Genomic DNA, 23,332 nt, shown 5'->3' with positions numbered 1-23,332 from the left:
CCAACCATCGTGCATGGTCAGATACAGAATTCCCGCCTCTGGAAACTTTTCTCAGTATCTAGCACTTGACTTTTTCTGATATGGTTGGTATTTATGGCAAGTGCATTATGTGTCAGGAGCAGGGGGCATTGAGGATCCACTTGTTCAGAGTTTACAAAACAGATAGGATTGTGTTAAAGTTATGAAGTATAATTGTGAAGTGGGTACCTCTGATTCCACCACCCAACGTCAGAAGGTGCCGTGGCCAATCTACATGGATCCCGCCTGTATCCTCCCACCCCATGACTCTACCTCTGCTCAAAAGGAGCCACCACCCTTAAGTCTGTGCTTCTCCTTCTCTTGCTTTTTTAAAAAATGATGTTGCTAATTGTGCATGTATTCCTAAATGACATACTGTTTTTTGCCTTTTTTGGTAGTTAGCTTGATAAAAGTGATATCATCTTATCTGATTTGGAAAGTCTGAGAAAGTAATTTTCACTTGTCATTACATTTGTTTGCCTGTTGGCTGTGCCACACGGCATGCAGGACCTTAAGTCTTGTCACCAGGAACTGAACCTGAGCCCCCTGCAGTGGAAGCAGAGAGTCTTAAACACTGGGCTGCCAGGGAAGTTCTTCATCATTACCTGTTGGTGGGCAGCACTAGCTAGTTCGTTTTCTTATCTATGAAATATTCCTCTGAGTGAATATACTCTCCCTTTACTTATACACTTTCTTGTGGATGGAGATTTAATTTGTTCTCATTTTGGCTGCTACCTACTATGATAACTGCTGAAAGTGTTCTGATACATGCCTTTTGAGTGCCCATGGAAAGGAGCATCTCCAAAGTACACAGACAATTGTTGGGTCATAGTATTAACTTACAGGCAAGTTTATAAGATATTGTTTTTCAAAGTATTTATGTCAGTTTACTCTTATATCAACTGAGTGTGTGTTCCTGTTCTTTACATTTCGAACATTTGATCTTAACAGATTTATTTTTTTTAATTTTCAGAAGTCATTGGCAAAAAAGTATTCCGTGGTGGCCTTTTTATTTTCTCAACTACCCACAAGATTGAACTTATCCTCATAGGTTTATTGACTTTTTATTCCCATCTCTGTGAAATGTCTATTCATATCCTTTGTTATTTTTTTATTGGATTGATTGGTTTTGGGGTTTATAGTAGTCCTTTATATATGCTGAATACTAATCCTTTATTAAGAATGTGTGTTACTATGAGCTTCTATGAGTTTTACAGTCATCTATTTTTTTTTAACAATGATTTCTAAAGAATACCTAAATTACCAAAGAAATTATTCATATTCAAGGTTAAGAAGTATCAATATAATTAAAAAAAAAAAAAAAAAGCCAATTCTCCCCAAAGCAGTCCATAGATTCAGTTCACTTCCAGTCCAAATCCAGTTTTTTGTTTTTGGTTTTTTTGAGGCAATGGTTATTTTGTGCAAAATGGAACGTGTGTTGGAATTGGCAGCCTTTTCCATGCTGTAATAGTCCAGAGGGCATGGGCTAGGAAGTCACAGAGACACAGGTTTAAGTCCTGGTCGTGTGCTCACCAGCTCAACACTTGAGTAACTGACTTCTCTGAGCGTCAACAGGTCTAACACCTAATTGGTATTCGGGTGGGATTAAGAATATCTAATGTAGCTTTGTTAAACCAGATAAACACAAGTCAATATCTAGCACACAGCAAGCACTCAGTAAATGCAGGCTGCCTTCCTCTCCTTTCCTTCACTGTCATCCCCGGATGCACAGAGCTCTAAGGACTTCCTGAGCTGGAGGGCCCAGCCCCTGTTAGAAAAGAGAGGCTCTCCCCACCTAGGACTGGATGATGAAGTGATGTTGTAGGGCCTGTCAAGAGTGCAAAGGCCTTTCATCTTTGTCCTAGAACATAATTTAAATCTATTTTTTATCACAAGAACTGGAAAATGCAAGCTACAGAGACAGAGAGCAGCCCAAGGCCTTGACTCTCTCTTTATTCCCTTTGAACTTGATAAAAGCAATACCTGCCCTTCCTTGAGCCCAGAGGTGAAGCTAACAAGAGGCTGATGACATTGAAGCTTCAGGGTGTCTCATTTGCACAGGTCCCTCTGAGGCCCTGGAAGCGGTTCTGATAGGGGTGTATAACCATATGTTTTTGTGAAATTTTCAAAAGTGAGGTATTTTCACTGCCAATTGGTTAAGGCTGGGTCTTTCTATTGACATTCCATTTGCATGCTTCCCATCACGTCCGGTGGTGGAGAAGTGGCCGTGAGTACTTTTGGGGCCAGGCTAAGGGGATGTTAGGTTGGTGATACATTTAGTTTGGTTTTTGTGGAATATGTGCATGTGATCTGCAGTCACTTCCTTGTAGAGGTGAGTTAGTAAGGACTGTCCTGGGGGTGTCCTGGCTCCCAGGGTCACTCTTCCATCCACCTTGTGGATTCATCCAGTGTCACGACATCCCGATGCAAGGCCAGAGGTCCGGATGCAGCCCTGTGCTACACAGCGTGCCCAACACCAAAACCACAGGATGGGAGGAGGAAAATCACAGAGCCAGAAGAAGCTAGTCTGCGAAATATCCTTCCAAATCTCATAGCTCATTTATTCATATGAAAGCAACTTGAGATATTTTAAAATTTGACAACAATCTTAAACATTTCCACAACATCATCAGTGATTTTTATCTGTGTTTCTAAGAGTAATTGTTTGGGAAGCTAAAAGAAGCTTTCCAAACTATCAATAATAACCGTCCCCCCCCAAATTTTTTTTAATTAACCATGCTACAGGAAGGACTAAATTATCTTGCCTTGTTATCTGTAAAAAATATCACAAAATTGTCATTAAAGAAGATACAGCCAGAAGATCTAGGGAAAAAAATTATTGAGTATGTCAGACAGATAATTATAAATTATGAGTTTTTTGTGACATTTGCAATATTTGCCAGCTTTAAAAGTTTGTAGCTTATAATTTATTTTCTATTCTACACATTCTCTTTCATACCCAATTTGATTAATCTGTAACTATGTATTCTTATTCTCAGAGAAGATCCCACAATTGCATAAGATTCAGACCCACAAAACTGAGATCCATCCTTTGTCTTATCTGAAGGTGAGACTCTCCCGTTTAATGAGTGGCCTTGGGTCCCAGCGTGGATGTTACTCACAGGACTGTGGAGGAGACCTCAGAGGGGCAGCCACCATGCAGGCAGTGCTAGGAGCCTGGGGGTGGCCCAAGGGACAACTGCTCACAACTTTCTTGCCTCATCTGGGGCAAGTAATGGACACTCCACACACACACCTTCCCCCCGCCCCACCCCCAAGCCAGCAGTGTTTACTAACATGGCCTTGGGCAGGATATCTTCTGCGTTCTCCTCCTCCACAGCTTTGTGGCCCACCGGGATCCAGAGACTTCTGGTTACAGTCCTTAAGGAAGGTCAAGGAGAGTCTGAGAACCCCACCTGCTTCCAGCCTGAAAGGAGTCAAACTAAACAGGTAGAGTATCTCCCTTCTGCCCCTGACTCCCACCCTGGGAATTCGGAAGAGGAAATGAGATAATAAGCATGAAACCTGTCAGGCAGTCAGGAAGCATTTGTGGAATCCAAACAAAAGATGTAATCAAAGTTTAGGCCCCGCAGCAGCCGAGGTTTGTTTGAAGAGTGGAGTTGTTATCTTTCAGTCTGAACAAGACCCGGTTCTGCCCCCTGACCCTGGGCCACTGCAGGGACGTTTGTGACCAACCGGGCTCGCAAGTATTTGAAACTGCAACGGGGCCACTGGAACTGCCAAGGCTGGGGTGTAACATCGTCCTTATGGGTGAGCCTTCCCTGCCCTGCCCTGCCCTCAGGCTCTCAGACCATTGCTTTGGTTTTCTGAGCGCTCTAGAAGTCCTAAGGTCCCCTGGAATTTGAACTTGAGGTTCCAGGGACAGACCAGGCCAAGTGCTCCTGTCTGGAATGCCTCCAAACAGTATCCATCAGTCCTGCTCCAATTCATGCCTTGGCGAAAGCACATGAGATTTGGGAGGTGCTTTACAGAGAGAGGCGGGGGGAGGGGGGCGGGCAGGGGGAGACGGCCAGTCTCGATGGGAGGGATAAATAACTTGGCTAGAAGAGCCTGTCCATTCACTCCAGCTTTCCAGAAAAACAACTATCAAAGGCTCACTGAGATAAAACATCCATTTCTGTGTATTCAACGGTACCTCATCTCCCTGCTCCCCACCTCCATCTACCAATCATCCTTACAGAAGTGATTCCAGTGACATGGACAGTGAAAATTAAAACTGCCCAGGGCATCTCTAATTCACCGGGGCCCTTTTCACCTGAACTTTGCAGGTCCTGTGTCTGCAAGCTGCTCCGGTCCTGCCCAGACAGTGACAGGAACTGGTCCCATCTCCATTTTCCCCTAAACCTGTCTACAGTGCAGGCATTTAGTCTCATCACAAAGAATGCTGAACATCGTATGGAAAATTCAGTGTCTAAAACAGCAGTCTGTCTCATAGCTGATAGGCAAGGTCCTTCCCTGGCACAGTAAGGAGGTAAGTAAGTGTTAGTTGCTCCCTTGTGTCCGACTGTTTGCAACCCCATGAACTGCAGCCCACCAGGCTCCTCTGTCCATGGGACTCTCCAGGCAATAATACTGGAGTGGGTTGCCATTTCCTTCTCCAGGGGATCTTCCCGACCCAGGGATCAAGCCCCGGTCTCCCACATTGCAGGCAGAATCTTCACTGTCTGAGCCACCAGGGAAGTCCCTCTGGTACCATAAACAGAAATTAATACAAAATTTCAGTTTCTGTTTTCTCTCATCTTCCCTGATTTCCTGGAAAAGTTAGTGAGGAAAACAGAAACAAAGAATAACAAGAAGATGTTTGGAGGCTTCTGCTGAAGACATTAATGCTGCTGCTAAGTCGCTTCAGTCGTGTCCGACTCTGTGCGACCCCATAGCCGGCAGCCCACCAGGCTCCCCCGTCCCTGGGATTCTCCAGGCAAGAACACTGGAGTGGGTTGCCATTTCCTTCTCCAATGCATGAAAGTGAAGAGTGAAAGTGAAGTCGCTCAGCCGTGTCCGACTCTTTGCGACCCCATGGACTGCAGCCCACCAGGCTCCTCCGTCCATGGGATTTTCCAGGCAAGAGTATTGGAGTGGGTCGCCATACATAAAAAAAAACATTTCTGTGTTCACTGAATACCAAGGCTGCGCCAGGTTGTATGCTAAGGACCTTGCAGACAGTATCCCCTCCCATCTTCGCAATAACCCTTGAAATAACAAGTGAGCAAGTAAGAGGCAGGATGGACCCGGTTTTCTCAGATTCTGATTTGTGCTATGTTTGGTGTATAAATTCAAGAACCATAGGAACCGCTCCTGTGAGAGTTTCCCAGGAGTTCCAGGCTTGGGAAACAGGTCTCGGAAAGGCAAGATACGGGCAGAGTCAGAGGTCAGGGATGAGGAGGAGAGGGTGTGGGGGTGTTTAGTGGTGTCCCTTAGCTCCTGGCAGGGATAACAAAAAAGAAAATTAGAGTTATAGGTTTGTATAGTCCTAGCCTAAGAAACGAGAAGAAAGCATGAAGTATACTGTTATTAATCAGAAGATATATAAAACTGTGTACCTGAAGCTGAGATGTTTAGCTCAGACTTCCCCAGAATCTAACCAAGCTGAAGTTGTCTCTTGAGAAAAGATTTTTTCATTGTTTAAAACTATCACACACACACAAAGTAGGATAAGATAATAGGCGAACAATTATTCTCCATCCAAAACCAAACAAATATTGTTTCCTCCTCTGAAAATAGCTGTGCTCTGTGCTGTACATAGCCCATCAGGCTCCTCTGTCCATGGGGATTCTCCAGGCAAGAATACTGGAGTGGGTTGCCATTCCCTCCTCTCGGGGATCTTCCCAACCCAGGGATTGAACACAGGTCTCCCGCACTGCAAGTGGATTCTTTTCCATCTGAGCCACCAGGGAAGCTTATTGTTTCTTCCTCCAAAAAGAGCAGGTTTGCTAAATTGTCCCAATTGGAAAAAGGGGCCTTTTAAGAAATGTTTTCGATGGTGCCATCTGGTGGACTCATCCTAAAAGTGCTATCTGTCCTTGCAATTAAATTGACTTGGGAGGAGAGATTCTAGTACATAATGAGACATTTGGTCCCTCAGTGTTTCCCTGTGGCTTTCCATTATTTTCCCTCTGGGCATTCTTAGCCTCCTTTCCATTCCGCTACAATCAACTGATCCTTGAAGTTCCCCCTTTCATTTCATAGCTTTCCTGCTGCATTAAAGCCATTTTACGGCAAGATTTATAGCAATGTCAAGAATAAAGAAAACTGTTGTAAAATTACCATGGACAACATCATAAACTGGCAATAAACTTGGCCATAATGCACAGCTGGTATTTATGTGGGCCACCTGTTCCATTTTAGCCACTCTTGATCAATTGCTTTCACCCCATTCACTGTATTCTGAAAGCCCTTTCACTTGCCTCCTCCTCCTCCAAAGGACTTCAGAACTGATGATAATTTCTAGAATGTGCTGAGGCCTCACATCAAGCCAACCTTGCTTGTCCATGTGGCCATTAGCATGCCTAGAAGCCCATCATGGATGATTCTTCCTTCTGAGTCTTTGAGCTCTGCCAAAACCCAGATAACAGACAGAACCCAGATAACAGTTTCACCAAAACTCACAGCAGCTACAAGATACACTTAATCCCAACACACATATTCATATCAGAAAATCAAATGATATGTTCGAGAAGCTATGTACTTCATGACTATGGGAAGGTACTAAGAGACATAATTTGTAGGAGCAGCTCTGATTTAACGAGTACCTACTCAGTACAATTTGAAAATTTTACATACTGCTAATCCTTGAAGGAAATGGCAACCCATTCCAGTATTCTTGCCTGGAAAATCCAATGGACAGAGGAGCCTGGCAGGCTACAGTCCATGGGGTCACAAAAGTCGGATATGACTTAGCGACTAGATCATCATCAATCCTTGCAACAATTCTGCAAGAGGGGTTGAATCAGTTATTCATTGCCTCTATGGCTTCAGTAAATAATTTTACTGACTTCAGTTTAAAAATTGTCAGTATATCAACAGTTCACTCATGTAGTGAGATTCCAGTAGCAATAGCTAAGAGCCACCATATCCCTATTCTATGCTAAGGATCCTTATGCTGTTGCTGCTGCTGCTGCTGCTAAGTCGCTTCAGTCATGTCCGACTCTGTGGGACCCCAGAGACAGCAGCCCACCAGGCTCCCCCCGTCCCTGGAATTCTCCAGGCAAGAACACCGGAGTGGGTTGCTATTTCCTTCTCCAATGCATGAAAGTGAAAAGTGAAAATGAAGTCGCTCAGTCGTGTCCGACTCCTAGCGACCCCATGGACTGCAGCCTAACAGGCTCCTCCATCCATGGGATTTTCCAGGCAAGAGTATTGGAGTGAGGTGCCATTGCCTTCTCCGAAGGATCCTTATGAGAACTCTCCATATCACTTCATTTTATTTAGTCACAATGCACTTATAAGGGCTTCCCAGGTAGGACTAGTAATAAAGAATCTACCTGCCAATCCAGGAGACGAAAGAGATATGGGTTTAATCTGTGGGTCAGGAAGATTCCCTCAAGTAGGAAAGGGCAACCAACTCCAGTTTTGTTGCCTGCAAAAATTCCATGAACAGAGGAGCTGGAGGGCTACAGTCCATGGGGCCACAGAGAGTCAGACACGACTGAGCAACTAGGCACAAGCACACACTTATGATGTGCTATGAATATGCTCACTTCATAAAAGAATGCTGATACCCAAAGGAGTTAAGTTACTTGCCAAAGCCAAGCACTAATAAGTGACAAAGCCAGGATATGAACCCGAGAAGTCATATTCCAGTGCTCTTCTGATAACTGTGACTACAACTTAATAATTAACTTAAAAAAAAAAAAATCAATGAGTCAAGTCAGCATGACTGTTGGAGTAAAGACCCAGAAGTTCTCTTCTCCCTAGAAACAATGAAAAAATTGGCAAAAATTACCACTATCAACTTTTTTGACTGAAGTGACTTAGCAGCAGCAGCAGCAGAAATGAATCAAAAGCTTGCAGCAGTTGGGAAACATGTAATTAAAAACCAGCTGAATCTTGCTAAGAACAATGAGCTTTGTGGGTTTGCTTAACTGAGTCCCATCTCTAACTCTCTAGCTCAGCAGGAAACTTGAAAGTCATTCCCAGCGAAGGCTCAGAGCCACCAGAGGGAGCAAAGTGGAACTGGAGCTCTTTCAAGGCCTCATTCACAAAGAATTATCATTATCTGACCTATCTGGTCAGACTGCCCAGGGGTTCTCTGAAAGACTCCACTTGCAAAGGTGTGTGTGTGTGTGTGTGTATTAGTCACTCAATCATGTCTGACTTGACTGTAGCCCGCCAGACTTCTCTGTCCATGGAATTCTCCAGCCTACCCCACTCCCTTCTCCAGGAAATGTTTCCAATCCAGGGATTGAACCCAGGTCTCCTGCATTGCAGACAGATTATTTTACCAAATAGCCATTGTATTTGACCTGACCTGGAAACTTACTGGTTCAATCCAGATCCAATCATTAGCTGACCATTAAGCAAACCAGATAGAGATTTCAATAGCCACAAATGATAAAGAATACAGACTTTATAGAACAAGTCCAGAAAAGCCACCAAATAAACAAAAACAACTAACAATACTCCCTGGGGAAGGGAGAAAGCCTGATTTCCAGCGGTGCCACATTATATATTGTTTTAAATGGCTAGTTTTCAACAGAATGTTCAGTGTATGTAAAGAAACAAGTATGGCTCTTTAAAAGGACATAAAATGATCAATAGAAATTGTCCCTGAGGAAGTAGAAACATGGCCTGTGCTGTAAAAGACTTGAAATCAGTCATTTTAAATATACTCCAAAAGCTAAAGGAAATCGTGTCCAAAGAATTAAATGAAAACAATGTCTTACCAAATATAGAATATTCATAAAAGGATAGAAATTGTATACTAAAAATATGGAAATTCTGGAGTTGAAAAGTACAATAATTGAAATGAAAAATTCACTCTAGGGAATAGTATCAAATTAGAACAAGCAGAAGAAAGTGTTGCATATTTGAAGATGGGTCAACTAATGTTATCTAGTCTGAAGAACAGAAAGCAAGTAGAATTAAAAAATTAACACAGCCTTAGAGGCTCATGGGACACCATCAAGAAAGCAACTTATGCAACAATCCCAGAAGGAGAGGAGAGACAAAGGAACAGAAAGACCACTGGAAGAAATATGACTTAAAACTTTCAAATTTGATGAAAAACACTAATATACACAACTAAGCAACTCAGTAAAGTCCAAGTGAGAAACATAAACTCAAAGAGATATACACCCAGACACTTCCTAATCAAACTACTAAAAGATACAGATAAAGAAATAATAGTCAAAGCACAGCAGAGAAGAGAATTATCTTGTGCAAGGATCCCTCATCAGCTGATTTCTCATCAAAAAGCATGAACTCCAGAAGATGTTGGACAACACATTCAAAATGCTGACCTAAAAAGAAAAACCTACTAACAAATAATTCTATATCCAGCAAAACTATTCTTCACACATGAAAAATTAGGATATCCTCAGATAGACAAAAACTGAAAGAGTTTATCACTTGACCTGCTCTGCAAGAGTTTATCACTAGACCTGCTCTGCAAGGAGTCATTTAGACTGAAATGAAATGCCATTAGAAAATAAGTCAAATCCATATAAGGAAATAAAGAGCACCAGGAACAGTAACTGCAGAAGTAAATATAGAATACTGTATAAAGGTATTTTTAGCATTTTTATTGAGGTGTAGTTGATTTACAATGTTGTATTAATTTCTTCTGCACAGCAAAGTGATTTAGTTATGTATATTTAATTACATATATATATATTATTTTTCATATTCTTTTCCATGATGGTTTATCACAGGATATTGAATCTGGTTCCCTGTGCTATATAGAATTTCTATCCATTCTATATACAGTACTTTGCATCTACTAATCCCAAACTCCCAAAAGCATGTATTTTTTTATTATAATTCTTTGTTTCTCCTATCTGACTTGACAGCTAAATTGTCATAAATATAAATCTATGTTAATGGGCATACTATATATAAAATGTGATTTCTATGGTAACAAAAGCACAAAGGAGGAGGGAGGAGCATAGCTATACAGGAGCAACATTTTTGTATACTATTGTAATTGAGTTGTATTTTATAAAATAAATTCTAATAAGTTATGACAATTACAATCCTCAAGGTAATCACAAAGAAATCAATTAAAATATATAGTAAAAGAATCATCAAGGAAATTAAAATAAAATATCAGAAAATATATATGTATATAACAAAAAGGAAGTCAGTAATGGGAACAACAACAGAAATGGCCTAAGATAAATAAAATACAAACAGCCGAATGGCAGGTATAAGTCTATATAACAGACATAGATATAAAATAATTAAACTTTCCAATTAAAAGGAAGAGCTTGGCAGGATGGACTTTTTTTTTTAATTACATGATCTAGTTCAATAACCTAAACTTATACTTTGAGAAACAAGAAAACAAAGAGAAACTAAACCCAAGGGAAGCAGAGAAAAGAAATAATAAATATCAAGGTGGGAAAAAAAGAGAGAATGGATAAGTAAATTTTAAAAGACAAAACCAAAACTTAATTCTTTGAAAAGATCCACAAAATTGGCAAAAAAAAATCTTCATACTGGCTAGTGGAGGGAGAGAAGTTTTAAATTACTGAAATCCATAGAGAAATGATGTTTCTACTAACCTGTTAGAAGTAAAAAAGGATTGCAAGGAATACTAAGAAAATTTTATGCCAATAATTTAGACAATCTAGATAAAATGGACAAGTTCTAGAAAGACAAAAACAACCTAAACTTGCTCAAGAAGAAACAGAAAATCTGAACAGACTTAAAACAAGTAAAGGAATTGAATTATTAATCAAAAAGCTCCTACAAAGAAAAGCACATGATCAGATGACTTCACTGGTGAATTCTACCAAATACTTAAAGAAGAATTAATACCAACACTTCACAAACTCTTCTAAAAAAGAAAACAGAAGGGAAAATTTCTCAACTTACTCTATGAAGCCAGTATAACCCTGATACCAAAGCCAAATGAAGACATCACAAGAAAAGAAAATTACAGACCAATATATCTTATGAACATGGACGCAAAAATCCTCAACAAAATACTAGAAAACCAAATCCAGCAACATATATAAAGGGTTTTATTGTATGAGGCTTCCCCAATGACTCAGTGTGTAAAGCTGCCTGTAATGCAGAAAACACAGGAGATGTGGGTTAGATCCCTGGTTCTGGAAGATTCCATGAAGGAGAAAAATGGCAACCCATTCTAGCATTCTTGCCTGAAAAATCCCATGGACAGAGGAGGCTGGCAGGCTATAGTCCAAAGAAAGAAAGAAAGAAAGTGAAGCCACTCAGTCGTGTCTGACTCTGCAACCCCATGGACTGTAGCCCACCAGGTTCCTCCATCCATGGAATTTTCCAGGCAAGAGTACTGGAGTGGGTTGCCATTTCCTTCTCCAGGGGATCTTTCTGACCCAGGGATCGAACGCAGGTCTCCCGCATTGCACATAGAGGCTTTTACCGTCTGAGCCAAAGGGCCACAAAAATTGGACATGACTGAGCAACTAAGCACCAGCACCAGCACATACTCTATGAACAAGTAGAATGTATCCAATGAATGCAAGAGTGGTTCAATATGTAAGAATCAATGTAATACACTGCATTAATAGAACAAAGGTCAAAGACCCATGATAATCTCAATAGAAAAAAAATAGACAAAATGCAAGACCACTGCCTAGCAATAATACTCAATAAACTAGGAATAAGAGAATTTTCTCAACCTGATAAAGCAGATATATGAAAACCCCATACTAATATATCTTACTTAATGGTAAAAAGCTGAAAACTTCAGCAACAAGACAAGGATATCTGCTCTAACAACTTCCATTTAATGTTGTACTGGAGATCCTAGCTAAAGGAACTTAGGAAAACAGAAGAAATAAAATGAATTCAGATTACAAAGGAAGATGTGAAACTAACTCAATTAACAGATGACATGATTTGAATATAGAAAAATCCTTTAAAAATCCATTGAAAAACACACTAGAGTTAATAAATATGTTAATCAAAGTTCCAGGGTATAAGATCAAATACAAAAGTCAATTGTACTACACTAGAAATGAACAAACCAAAGTGAAATTAAGAAAACGGTTCTAAAATAGCACCAAAAAGAACAAAATTTAACAATAAGTAACAAATTTAATAGGGGCTTCCACCTTGGCCCAGAGGGTAAAGAATCTGCCTGCAATGCAGGAGACCCAGGTTCAATCCCCGGATCAGGAAGATCCCCTGGGGAAGGGAATGGCAACCCACTCCAGTATTCTTGCCTGGAGAATCTCATGGACAGAGGAGCCTGGGAGGCTATAGTCCATGGGATCACAAATAAATTTGAATGAAATACAAGACTTGTACAATAAAAACTACAAAACATTCTCAAAAATAATTAAAGAGAACATCTAAAAATGGAAATACATCTAATATTTATTGATTAGAAGACTAAATATTGTTATGATGGCAATATTCCCCATTTTATCTACATATTAAATGCAATCCCTTTCAAAATTCTAGCTTTCTTTTTTGCATCAATTGACAAAATCATAAAATTCCTATCAAAATGAAAGGGAGCCAGCAGAGTAAAACAATTTTGAAAAGAAAGCAATGTTGGCAGACTCTCCAATTTCAAAACCTATTGAAAAACAACAGTAATCAAGATAGTGAGAAACTAGAATAAGAGAAGATATAGAGGTCAATGGAACAGAACTGAGAATCCTGAAATAACCCATACACCTATGGTCAATTGATTTTTGACAAGGTGTCAAGATCATTCAGTGTAGAAAAAATGGTCTTTTTAACAGAAGGTGGGGAGGGCAGCGGTGGTGAATTGGAAGATTGGGATTGACAATATATACAATGTTAATACTATGCATTAAATAGATAAATAATGAGAACCTACTGTGTAGCACAGGGAACTCTGCTCAGTGCTCTGTGGTAACCTAAATGGGAAGGAAATCCAAAAAAGAAGGGTTATATGTGTATGTATAGCTGATTTGCATACATATATTTGCATACATGTATATGCAAAGTGGTTTGCTGTACAGCAGAAACTAATACAACATTGTAAAGCAAGTATACTCCAATTAAAATTAAAACAACAAAAAAAAGAGATAGTCCTTGGATAACTGGATATTCCCATACAAAAGAATAGACTTGGACCCCTACTTTACAGCACATACAAAAAATGCCTCAAAACTGAGGATCAAAGACCCAAATACAAAAAAATCCATAAAAATCTTATATTTTAAAAACTCATAATTTATCAATAACAAAATAGACTAGCTAATTTAATAATGGGCAAAGGATTGGAATGGACATTTGTCCAAAGAAGATATGCAAATGATTAGTGAGCACATGAAGCAATGCTCAGTATCACTGACAATTAAGATATTAACACAAATCAAAACCACAAGCAGATACCACTTCACATCTACTAGGGTATCTAATTTTTATTTTTTAATATAAATTTATTTATTTTAATTGGAGGCTAAGGCCTGGCGTGCTGCGATTCATGGGGTCGCAAAGTCGGACACGACTGAGAGACTGAACTGAACTGAACTGATTGTATTGGTTTTGCCATACATCAACATGAATCCACCACGGGTGTACACGTGGTCCCCATCCTGAATCCCCCTCCCACCTCCCTCCCCATATCATCCCTCTGGGTCATCCCAGTGCATCACCCCTGAACATCCTGTATCATGCATCGAACCTGGACTGGCAATTTGTTTCATATATGACAGTATACATGTTTCAATGCCATTCTCCCAAGTCATCCCAGCCTCGCCTTCTCCCACAGAGTCCAAAAGACTGTTCTATACATCTGTGTCTCTTTTGCTGTCTCACTTACAGGGTTATTGTTACCATCTTTCTAAATTCCATATATATGTGTTAGTATACTGTTTTGGCAATGGCAACCCCCTCCAGTACTCTTGCCTGGAAAATCCCATGGATGGAGGGGCCTGGTAGGCTGCAGTCCATGGGGTCGCTAGGAGTCAGACACGACTGAGCGACTTCACTTTCACTATTTACTTTCATGCATTGGAGAAGGAAATGGCAACCCACTCCAGTGTTCTTGCCTGGAGAATCCCAGGGATGGGGGAGCCTGGTGGGCTGCCATCTATGGGGTCGCACAGAGTCGGATATGACTGAAGCGACTTAGCAGCAGCAGCAGCATACTGTATTGGTGTTTTTCTTTCTGGCTTACTTCACTCTGTATAATAGGCTCCAGTTTCATCCACCTCATTAGAACTGATTCAAATGTATTCTTTTTAATGGCTGAGTAATACTCCATTGTGTATATGTACCACAGCTTTCTTATCCATTCATCTGCTGATGGACATCTAGGTTGCTTCCATGTCCTGGCTATTATAAACAGTGCTGTGATGAACATTGGGGTACACGTGTCTCTTTCAATTCTGGTTTCCTGGGTGTGTATGCCCAGCAGTGGGATTGCTAGGTCATAAGGCAGTTCTATTTCCAGTTTTTTAAGTAATCTCCACACTGTTCTCCGTAGTGGCTGTACTAGTTTGCATTCCCACCAACAGTGTAAGAGGGTTCCCTTTTCTCCACACCCTCTCCAGCATCTATTGCTTGTAGACTTTTGGATCGCAGCGATTCTGACTGGCGTGAAATGGTACCTCATTGTGGTTTTGATTTGCATTTCTCTGATAATGAGTGATGTTGAGCATCTTTTCATGTGTGTGTTAGCCATCTGTATGTCTTCTTTGGAGAAATGTCTATTTAGTTCTTTGGCCCATGTTTTGATTGGGTCATTTATTTTTCTGGAGTTGAGCTGCAGGAGTTGCTTGTATATTTTTGAGATTAAGTCTTTAATTTTTAAACATTATAATTTTTAAAAAAAAAAAAGACACTAGCTAGTGTTGGTGAGATTATAGAGAAATTTGAAGCCTCACATATTTCTTGAGTATATAAAGTGAGGAAGCCACTTTGGAAAACACTCTGCATTCCTCAAAATGTGACCCAGCAATTCTACTCCAGGTATATTATAAAGAGAATGAAAACATGACCTGCATCATGAAACATAACACACACACACACACACACACACAAACTTATTATAAAAACACAACACAAATTCTTGTACATGAATATCCACAACAGTGTTATTCATAACACCCAAGAGGTGGAAGTAACCATGGATGTCATAAGGCCCAATTCCATCAACTGATAAATGATAAACAAAAGCTGGTATATCCATATAATGGACAACCATAAACAGGAGTGAAGTACTACTGGTGCTTCAGCATGGCTAACCTTTAAAACATTATGCTAAGTAGAAGAAGTCAGACACTAAAGATCACTTATAAGTCTGATTCCATTTACACACCATGTCCAGAATAGGAAAGTGCATAGATACAGAAAGCAGATTAGTGGCTGTCAGGGACTGGAGGGAGGAGAAAATGGGGAGTGCCTGCTAAGGTACCAGTTTTCTCTTTGGGATAATGAAATGTTCTGAAATTAGATAGTAGTGATAGTTGCATAATCTAGTGAATATACGGAAGAACACTGAATTGTATACTTTAAAATGATGAATTTTATGTTATGTGAATTATATCTCCGTTTTTAAATACATTCTTAAAGTCAAACAAACCTTTTACATTTATGTAGTGTAGTTTCCAAACTTCTGTTCTTTACAGCTTCTGGTTTGACTTTCACATTCTTGTCCCATGTGAAAGTCAAATGAGCCTTATGACTCCCCTGGTCATTTGGGGGTTCAGAGTCTTTCCTTTTTTTCTTTGTCAAACCCTAGGGCATTGTTTTGAAGTGAAGTTAAGTGAAGTCGCTCAGTCGTGTCCAACTCTTTGCGACCCGATGGACTGTAGCCCACCAGGCTCCTTGGTCCATGGGATTTTCCAGGCACGAATACTGGAGTGGGGTGCCATTTCTTTCTCCAGGGGATCTTCCCGACCCAGGGATCGAACCCAGGTCTCCCACATTGTAGGCAGACGCTCTACCATCTGAGCTACCAGGGCATTGTTTTAGTCAGGACCAAAGCCTGGAGCAGCGTAGAACTCTTGTTCAGATTCCACTGGAGAGAACTTGGTCATATGGCTGATATCTACTTTGGATGGAGGCTCAGAAATGTAATCTAGCCATGTACCTAGTATCAGATTCTGATGGACAGGCCTCTCTCTTTGCCACAGACATCAATTCTTTAGGCAAAACACATTAGAGGACCAGCCTGTGAGTTACTAGCCATTCTGCAAAAGCACCTCTGGAGATGACCACAACCACCTGTCATAAGAAATCAGCTTCTCTGTCTCACCTACAAGGACCTCCATCATCTAGCCCCAGCTCACTCAGGCTGCTCTGTGATCCCTAATCCTTACCTATTACATGCTCCAGTTCACCTGGTTTCAGGAGCAGGTGCTGAGCATTCCAGGCCTCCCACCTGGCTCACATGCTTGCCTCTCTCCCTTCGCTCCATCTAGAATTTACCCTTCCTCCAAGTCCAGTGTGACCTGTCCTGAAACACCATCCTCGACAAGCTGCCTGTGCATGGCTGCGTCTCCCTGAGCTCTCAGCAGACATGGAGCTCTACCTTGCAGTGTGTTGACCACTCTTTAGCCAAAATGAAGAAGCACCTTATGGGAAGGTTACCTGATAGACCGAACTTAGAGTGTATCTACTGGGGCACAGTAAGACAAAAGATCTTCCCTCAATTATTTCATTCTCTGATAGGGGAGATAACATAATTATCCATAGAAGACATTCAGTTAAGTTGCCCCAGGAGTCCATATATTGGAAGAAGATTTCTCCTGAATGGAGAGATGGGAACGACGACTAGAGAAGGAAACGTCGGGGTCAGACCATGAAAGTATGTGACAGGCAAGAGACTGTGTCCTTTCCACCTGACTCCCCCACCCCAACCCCAGTGCATCCTTCACACCAGCTACCAAAGTGATCTTTCTAATACCTGGCCAGGCCAATCTGCTGCTGAAAACCCTTCCTAATTCTCCGTACCTCACAGCAACATTTTCCATAACATCACAACATCAAGTGTTCCACAGACAGTGAGCTCTCAGCCAGCACTACAATAAACAACCCTTGAAAACTCAAAATGCATATCAACTCAGTTAATGGTCTGAGTGTTCTCTGGTCAAAAAGGCAATTTTTTTATTATTTTTTATTGAATATTTGTTGATATATGATATTATACAACGGACAGATTATAACAATATAGTGATTCATAATTTTTTAAAGATTATACTCCATTTATGTAAAACTGTTAGTCGCTCAGTTGTGTCCAACTCTGCAATCCCATGGATGGTAGCCCACCAGGCTCCTCTGTCCGTGGAATTCTCCAGGCAAGAATAGTGGAATGGGTTGCCATGCCCTTCTCCAGGAGATCTTCCCAACTCAGGGATCGAATCTGGGTCTCCTACATTACAAGCATATTCTTTACTGTCTGAGCCACCAGGACTCAATATATCCTTGCAGCTTATTTTATACACAAAAGTTTTTACCTTTTAATTCCCTACCCTCTCCCCACCGGTAACCACTAGTTCGTTCTCTATACATATGAGTCTGCTTCTTTTTGTTATAGTCACTAGTTTGTTGTATTTTTTGGATTCCACAAATAAGTTAGATCATACAGTATTTTTGTTTCTCTGTCTCACATTTCACTTAGCATAATACCCTCTGAACTCCATCCATGTTGCTGCAAATGCAAAATTTCATTTTTTATGGCTGAGTAGCTGCAGTCCATGGGGTCACTAAGAGTCGGATACAACTGAGCGACTTCACTTTCACTTTCATGCATTGGAGAAGGAAATGGCAAGCCACTCCAGTGTTCTTGCCTGGAGAATCCCAGGGACGGGGGAGCCTGGTGGGCTGCCGGCTATGGGGTCACACAGAGTCGGACACGACTGAAGTGACTTAGCAGCAGCAGTATTTCACTGTCTATATAAACCATGTCTTCTTTATCCATTCATCTGTTGATGGGCACTTAGTTAGTTCCTGTTTTCCTCAAGTGCATTTGACCCAAGGGTGTTTCTTTTCCCTTGAATATCTTTTGTTCATCTTAAGGTGCTGGTATGGTCCATTTGGGAAACAGCTGACCTGCCAGATGGGGCTCAGCCCTCCTGGAAGCAGATTCTGTGTAGCTGCGCAGCGTCTTCTCCCACCCCACCCCCATATTGCTGTGAGCTTTAGCTACATTGAAATTCTCACACAGCCTCCAGGGTGTTGGCTGTGCACTTGTCTTTCTTTTGCCAAGGCCCTCTTTCTTCTTGGGCTTCCCTGATAGCTCAGTTGGTAAAGAATCCACCTGCAATGCAGGAGACCCAGGTTCGATTCCTGGATCAGGAAGAAAGAAGGGATAGGCTACCCACTCCAGTATTCTTGGGCTCCCCTGAGGCTCAGCTGGTAAAGAATCCGCCTGTAATGTGGGAGACCTGGATTCAATCTCTGGGTGGGAAGATGCCCTGGAGAAGGGAAAAGCTACCCACTCCAGTATTCTGGCCTGGAGAAGTCCATGAGTCCATGAGGTGGCAAAGAGTCGGACATAACTTTCACTTTCTTTCCTCTTAGGTAAACCCCATGCCCACTCCTGGTAGGTCCTCTGCTGAATCTCAGGCCGGTCCCTGCAGGCAGAGCTGACCTGCTTCCTCTGAATTGCCCTTGAATGTCCTTGGAACATTACATGGTTCTGCAGTTACATGTATTCACTTGGTTTTAGATGTTTAAAGTCAGTTTCTCCCAGTCTAATGGGAATTTCTGAGCATAAAGATTATAACTATTTTGTAACATCCCTGGTCTTGACCCTGAGCTGTGTTCAGCAGATGCTTCTATGAGTGAGTGGTAAAATGGGGTCTTTGCAGATGTGACCTAATGCTTTATCCCAGTTGCCTCTGGTTATTAGCTATCCCAGGGGAGAAAAAAATATCAGATTTTGTGGTTGGAGTTGTGTACTCTATTCCTTAGAGATCCAGGGAGCTCATGAGCAAATTAAGGCTGAAGAGGACTATATAAGGGACCTTGTCTAACCCAGCCTTTCCCAAACACATGGGTCCTAACTCTGGGGGCTGTGAGCGACACAGAGCCGATGCCGTGCTGGCCCAGCCTCTGTGTTCTGCACGGAAAGTGTGCAGATTTCTCTTCTGATGAAATAGGCTCCTGGCCTCTGCCCCATTCCCCGCACCATCATCCCCTCCTCTAGTTTCTCTGCCTTTCCCTCTGCAGGACAGTGCAGTGTTTTTATCTTACTTGTTTTTTAAAATACTTATTTTCTCTTCATGGCAAATAACAATAGTTTTCCAGTTGTGGGAATGATACAAAGTCTTCTTTCCAAAATTAACAGAAATTCAAAACAAGTCCACTGGATCCACATGGATCCTCCCAAATCCGATCCTGTCCACTCACAGTGATCCGCCTCACCTTCACTCAGATGTCATGTCTCACGTACCATAAGGCAGTGTCCTCAGCTGCACCTCAATGCCTGTCGCCCCAACCTTCCCATTGTCACCCCATCATCACTCTCCCCCTCAGGAACACAGTGTTCCAACAGCCCCACATACACAAAGGAGGAATCCCAGTGAGATTTCCCCTAGACCCTGACAGCTAAGCCGTCACACTAGGCCCCAAGTTCAAAGGACTCCTGGATCTGCATCTGGGTTTGTTGGTAGCTCAAGTTTTAACCAGCGGTAGACAGCCTTGCCCAAGGCCTTTGGGACCCTCCCATTCTACTGAATTTGACAGGGACCACCAGCTACCTTTACTATAAAAGATCAAGCCATTTCCCCAGCACAAGTTAAAAGAAGCCTCAGGAGATAAAATTTAAGAAAACTGTCCAATTAGACTCTCCATTAAGATCTTCCCCGGCTCCCAGGGCTCTTTGAAATGTGCTGTGAGAAAAACAGAGCCAGCTTCCTTTACACGTTTCTCATCTTTACTCCAGTTTTTTCAAGGTTTGGAGACTTCTGTCAGGGGCCACACAGGGAAAGTCACTGGAATGGGGCAGCAGTCCAGGGTCTGCATGGTGTTTTGCCGCAGCAGTAGCAGCCATTGGGGTCTTCCACCTTCAGAGGAAGCCCCTATCCTTCAAACTGAGCCCTCTTCCTTCCTGTCCTTTAGGCTACAAGTCCGATGCAAACAAGTCATGCAGTTAGCAGAACCCCTCCACACCTGGCCTCCTGGCTGCCCTGGGCTGAGCCCAGGCCCCACCTGGCCTCTGATGGCATCGAATGTCACGTTAGGATAACTTCAAGGCATCGCCTAGGTCTCTGAACCTTAGGTCAACCCCAGAGACCTGAGTTCCCTTGGAAAATCCCCGAGGCTGCACAGCAGTACTTGGACCCATTGGCTTGAGGGTACATGTCTTTTAAAAACTCTCAGTGCAAGAGAAAAAAACTTAGGAATCATAGAATAGAATGTCTGCTAAAGGATGGAGCCCATATTACTAGGGAAAGTGAGATGATCTCAGGTGACATCAAGAGAAATTAAATCACACAGAGAAGAAGTTTTCAATCCTTCTCATTAGGGCAAGAAGAAAGTTCCAGCTTGGAGGTACAGTTTCTCTAACACTCCCCACCACATACTGATGGTTCTCTTCAACCAGTAGGGACAGGGCCTCAGGTCTGAGCCTTGGGAGCTGTCATATTTCCTTGTTTTTATCTTACTTGTTTTTTAAAATACTTATTTTCTCTTCCCTTTCACTTTTCACTTTCATGCATTGGAGAAGGAAATGGCAACCCACTCCAGTGTTCTTGCCTGGAGAATCCCAGGGACGGGGGAGCCTGGTGGACTGCCGTCTATGGGGTCACACAGAGTCGGACACGACTGAAATGACTTAGCATTTTCTCTTCATGGCAAATAACAATAGTTTTCCAGTTGTGGGAATGATACAAAGTTTTCTTTCCAAAATAAACAGAAATTCAAAACAAGTCCACTGGAAGAGAACAAATCAGGGGGTGGTCTGTAGACACCAGCCCTGGCAAGGGATACGTGTCCAGACAGGAGCACAGCCACACCATGCAAGTGTTCTATGAATTGTTGAAGTGTGGGAATTCCGTTGTTTCAGAGATGAGAAAACCTAGTCAGAGGGGGTCATGTGCTCTACCCATGGAGATGAAATGGGCCTGAAAGACCCAGATGAAGGGTATTAATTAGGCTTTAACTTTTATTAAGAAGATATAATCTGTGGTAGATTCTACTAGCTTCTCCATCCTCCTCTTCTCCCTGGACCACAATGTCTAGTTGGACACAATGCTGTCCAGACAAAATGCCCCTCTCTTGTCATTCTCACTACGAGGTGTGACAGATGACCAAGTCCTAATCAGCAAGATGAAAACAGGTTTTCTGTGAAACTCCCAAGAAGTCTTTTCATGAGAAAGACCCACTCTCTCCTTTCTCTCCTCCCATCATCTTACCATCTGGAATCATGATGTGATGGCTGGAGCCCCAGGAGCCACCTTGGACAATGAGGATGAAGCCACATGTAGCCAAACTGGAAGTAGTCTGGGAAGCTTAACCTGCCCAGGAACACACACCTATGCACTTTTACATGAGAAGGAGACATTTGCATTATATTTAAGCCCTTTTTATTTAGAGGTTTTGTGCCACCAAACTTAATGTGAATGGGTACATAAGCTTTGCTCCCTAGTGTAGAATTCTTTGGCATGGACATAGCCCTATAAGATCCCTGTCTTGCCTTATCCTCATAACAACCTTGAGAGATATGCAGGTAAAGCATATCCTATCCTTAAAAAGAAAAAATAGATGAAAAGACTGTAAGGCCCATAGGTGGCAGGAAGCCAGAGGTGTTGTTCAGGACTGAGTTGTCATGCCCTGAGCCTAAGCTCAGTCTCTGCCTCCAATCAGCTTGACTTGGTAAGACTCATCCTTGACATGACCGTTCCCCAGCCCCTGAGAGAACTGTTCAGGAGGGCTCCCACCTCAGTCAGTGTCTGCTTTCCCTAAGCAGCATCTTTGGCTTACATGCCAAAGAACTCTGTATATTAGATGAAGCAGCATTCCCACCTCACCCACACACACAGGCCTTCCCTTATTTACAACTTAAAACCATGTTTTCAACTTTCATCCAAGGCTAGAATAAGAAAGTACCAAGGGCAGCCTTTTACCATTTATTTTTCACAAATCCACGGCAGCCAATTCCAGACCAGCCATGTGGTCACGGAAATCGCTGGGTTTACTGCCTGAACTGATGAAACACCATTCCTGCAACAGCAACTCAGAGTATGTGTGGGGTGAGGCACCTCACCTGGCACGGGTCCAGGTCAGCCCAATAGCCGCACAGCCTTTTCAGAGCCAGGAGCTCCCAGCAGCATGTGCTGTGTCTTCAGGCCACCACACCAGGCACAGGGCTTCTGCGAGTACTTTTCCTGCTGGGTCTGATGAAGCAATGGGAAGTTTGCAGATTAAGTGAGATTAAATTCCAGGCAAATCTTTTAAAAAGAGTCTTTACCCAAAGCAGATGCACACAATACAAGGCAGACTGATCAGGAGCAAGAGCCTTAAACCCAGGAGGGCTGAGCTTCAGAAGACGCAGGAGCAGAGCAGCAGTGAAAGCTCTGGGTCATTGAGGACCACAGATCTGGAGGCGAGTGAGCCTCCTGGACACGACTTTCAAAGTTGAGATGAATGAGCAGCACGTGGAAGCCCAGGAACTAATCCTCCTAATGGATTCCACATTGCTCACTTCCTCATTAGCATTCTTTACCCAGTTCGAGGCCTCTGCATCTTAAGAGAGATGTCAAGACCTAGAGATGATCCAGGGAAAAGCAATAAAAATGATTAAAGGGCAGGGAAGTAGGTCTTAGAAAAGGTGAGTGGAGAATTTGAGGTTGGAGGAAACAAGGCCACGAGTGACTCTAACCATAGTCTTTGAGCTAAAGGTCGAAAGCATCTGAGCCCTGGAAAACTCACTCACGCCCTGGCTGCCTCCAGTGGAAATAATGTCTTGGTATCTTGAAATAACTTCTTTTAAACCTCAATTTTTTTAAAAAAATTTTCATCCAGGTGATGGTGTATTAATCCAGCTGAGTCTAAATCAAGCACAGACATTTGCCTCACGAAAGTTCTCTCTCCCATATGTTGGTCCTTGTTTTGGACTTTCATCAAGTGAAATGAACACACAGACTTGCTGAGTCTACAATTTTAGATAAAGAGGGTGAAGGAGATGTGGGAATTCTCAACCTGGTCAGAGAATGGGCTT

Source organism: Bos mutus, chromosome 21 (assembly GCF_027580195.1).
Source record: "Bos mutus isolate GX-2022 chromosome 21, NWIPB_WYAK_1.1, whole genome shotgun sequence".
NCBI lineage: Eukaryota > Metazoa > Chordata > Mammalia > Artiodactyla > Bovidae > Bos > Bos mutus.
The sequence above is the reverse complement of the archived record's forward strand: the minus strand, read 5'-3'. Positions refer to the sequence as shown.